Source organism: Austrofundulus limnaeus, unplaced genomic scaffold (genome assembly GCF_001266775.1).
Source record: "Austrofundulus limnaeus strain Quisiro unplaced genomic scaffold, Austrofundulus_limnaeus-1.0 Scaffold461, whole genome shotgun sequence".
Classification (NCBI taxonomy): Eukaryota; Metazoa; Chordata; class Actinopteri; order Cyprinodontiformes; family Rivulidae; genus Austrofundulus; species Austrofundulus limnaeus.
The window spans coordinates 365,561-368,833 of NW_013952863.1; the positions used below are offsets into that span (position 1 = coordinate 365,561).

A 3,273-nucleotide genomic window follows, 5' to 3' on the forward strand; every position below is an offset into this window, starting at 1 on the left:
AGCTGTAAGAGGTACTACAGCTGTAAGAGGTACTACAGCTGTAAGAGGTACTACAGCTGTAAGAGGTACTACAGCTGTAAGAGGTACTACAGCTGTAAGACGTACTACAGCTGTAAGACTTACTACAGCTGTAAGACTTACTACAGCTGTAAGACGTACTACAGCTGTAAGACTTACTACAGCTGTAAGACTTACAACAGCTGTAAGACTTACTACAGCTGTAGTACATCTTACAGCTCTAAGACGTACTACGGCTGGAAGACGTACTACAACTGGAAGACGTACTACAGCTGTAAGACTTACTACAGCTGTAAGACGTACTACAGCTGTAGTATGTCTTGCAGCTCTAAGATGTAATACAGCTGTAAGACTTACTACAGCTGTAAGACGTACTACAGCTGTAGTACGTCTTACAGCTCTAAGACGTACTACGGCTGGAAGACGTACTACAGCTGGAAGACGTACTACAGCTGTAAGACGTACTACAGCTGTAAGACGTACTACAGCTGTAAGACGTACAGCTGTAAGACGTACTACAGCTGTAAGACGTACTACAACTGTAAAATGTACTACAACTGTAAGACGTACTACAACTGTAAGATGTACTACAGCTGGTAGACGTCCTACAGCTTAAAAATGTAATACAGCTGTAAGACGTACTACATTGTTCCACTTCTCACACTTAAAAGTRCTCATTAAAATACTTAATTTAGAGTTTTAATACTGTTAAAAGTACGTTAATAATTAAATGCATTAATAAAGTTTTTCAAAGTCCAGATATTTGATACAAAACCCAAAATATTTTGTGGATTTTATTGAAAAGTTAAGATAAAAAAGAAGAGTTTCAGCTCATTTTAATGTTATTTTCTAATATTTTTGCATATGTTAACATTTAAAAATAAATATTTTTAATATTTTCTGTTTACTGGTCACAAGTCTTTAAAAAAAAAAACAGAGTCCAATCCCCCCCCCAGCCGTCAGGGTTCTGTTGTCTCCGGTTTGGCACTCACCTGGTTCTGACTCCTAATCCTGTTGAGGTTTTTGGGGGAGAGTTATGTAAGACTCAGAGCTGACCCTGAATGCCAAATACATCGTGGATCCCAGGAGGGAGCAGAGAAGTGAGTAGAGACCGAATATTCWTGAAGATTAACTTTAGTTTTTCCTCTCTGCAGTTTTAATGTGGGATTAAAGGGCCAATCCACCTTAAATTAAAGACATATCATTTATAAAGAATGCGTATCACTCGCTAACTTTCATGTAGACTTTTAAACAGATTGGTTATCTATGATTTCTTAACATTCAGATTACGTTATGGATTACTCCCAGCTACTACCACCTCAAGTTTCAGCACAATGTCTGTAAAACTGACYGGGTTAAAGCCATGTTTATGTTGGCTAAGTTTCATTAGTTGGGGCGGAAATCTTAAATTGGAATGACTCCAAAATCCAATCACATGTCCACCCAATAATGACTTCCTGGAAGTTTCATTAAAATCTATCCACTAGTCCACGAGATATTTTGCTATCAGACAAGGTTGACACCAGTAGTTGATGTTCAGTTTTTAGCAAAAGYATTTCACCATGAGTAGTACTCAGATTATGTTTTGTGAATTACTATCAGCTAAAACTACTTAAAATTTTAGCTCATTATCTGTTCAATTTAATGATTTATGATCGTTTTTGTGTTTCCAAAAATAATTTGGCTGTGCATGCCATCTTATATTGGACCAACTCCAAAAGTTAATCAGTTGTACAAATATATTGAAGGATTATTTCCTGGAAGTTAAATTAAAATCCATCCAGTGGTTTTTGAGATATTTTGCTAACAGACAAACACATCATAATAGTATTCATATTCAGCAGTTTTAAAACAAACTCCCATCATGTCACGACCTTCCAGGCTGGTTTTGGTCTGACCGGACCGGTGACCCCGTTCCCCGCCTCGCTGCTGCGGTTCTGTCCCCACACGAAACGCGCCTCATATTCAAGGGAAAACCCGCTGTAGACTCACCAGACCCGGCTGTGAGCAGAGACGAACCCCGGTGGTGAAATGTGGATCAGGTGGAGGAAAAGTTGTCGGCTCCTCGGATCAGATGCTGCGTCTTCACGGWCGGATCCAGGCAGCTGGATGAGTCCTGCTGGGACGAACCGACCTGCAGCTCTGACTCAGATGAATGGATCCTGAAAACACCGGGTCTGTGGAAATATACGGAGCGGAGCTGYAGGAGTTATAGGCTGCTGCTGTGTGCCGCTGCACAGAAACACAGAGGGACGACGACATCTGGTGGCTGGAAGCTGTATGACAGGCTGAAGGAAAACTTGAGTTCTTAGTCAGAACTTAGACCATTGTTTCTGTGGAGCCCAGCCGGTGACATTGTATAATCAAAATAATGCATGGCCACAAAATAATTTATGCAATCATTTCAATGCAGAGACTGGTAATTGTAAACATGGGCAATTTTGAATAAATATATTTTATTTTATTGTTATTATAGCGTTATTATTTTATTGTTATTATAGCGTTATTATATTGTGGCATTAATTTTCTTCCCAGTGTCTCCAGAGGGGCTCCCTACTATTTTAACATTAAAACAATCTGCTAAACATTCAGAAATTTACAGCTTTGAGATAGTTTGCAGCTAGTTTGACTAACTGCCTTCAAAAGATTAGCAGCTAAATTCAGTACATTCTGAAAGTTAACAGCTAAATTTAGCTAACTACTTTAACATGGTTAGCAGCTAGATTAGGCTAACTGCATTCAGATGTTTAGCAACTAAATTTTGCTAACTGCCTTAAAAATGATTTGCAGCTACATTTAGCTTGATGTTTGCAGCTAAATTCAGCTAACTGTCTTGAAATAGTCTGCAGCTAAATTCAGCTAACTGTCTTGAGATGTTTGCAGCTAAATTCAGCTAATTGTCTTGAAATAGTCTGCAGCTAAATTCAGCTAATTGTCTTGAAATAGTCTGCAGCTAAATTCAGCTAACTGTCTTGAAATAGTCTGCAGCTAAATTCAGCTAGTTGTCTTGAAATAGTTTGCAGCTAAATTCAGCTAACTGTCTTGAAATAGTCTGCAGCTAAATTCAGCTAACTGTCTTGAGATGTTTGAAACTAAATTCAGCTAACTGTCTTGAGAAGTTTGCAGCTAAATTCAGCTAAATGTCTTGAGATGTTTGCAGCTAAATTCAGCTAAATGTCTTGAAATAGTCTGCAGCTAAATTCAGCTAACTATCTTGAGATGTTTGCAGCTAAATTTAGCTAACTGTCTTGAGAT

At 38.5% G+C, this 3,273-nt stretch overlaps 1 protein-coding gene and 1 long non-coding RNA gene across 3 annotated transcripts in view; one reads left to right on the forward strand and one right to left on the reverse strand.

Moving 5' to 3' along the window:
* The window catches only part of rerg (RAS-like, estrogen-regulated, growth inhibitor), a 42,497-nt gene extending 40,397 nt beyond the window's left edge, over positions 1-2,100 (reverse strand). The window contains exon 1 of the mRNA XM_014025205.1: positions 2,011-2,100. The gene's annotated coding sequence lies outside the window, so the exon portion shown is untranslated. The remainder of the gene's footprint in view (positions 1-2,010) is intronic.
* Positions 1-2,488, forward strand: part of LOC106529718 (uncharacterized) — a 15,400-nt gene extending 12,912 nt beyond the window's left edge. For both annotated transcript variants that reach the window (XR_001311670.1, XR_001311669.1), the window contains one exon: positions 1,900-2,488. This is a non-coding gene — a long non-coding RNA (uncharacterized LOC106529718). The remainder of the gene's footprint in view (positions 1-1,899) is intronic.
* The last annotated feature ends 785 nt before the right edge of the window (positions 2,489-3,273 follow it).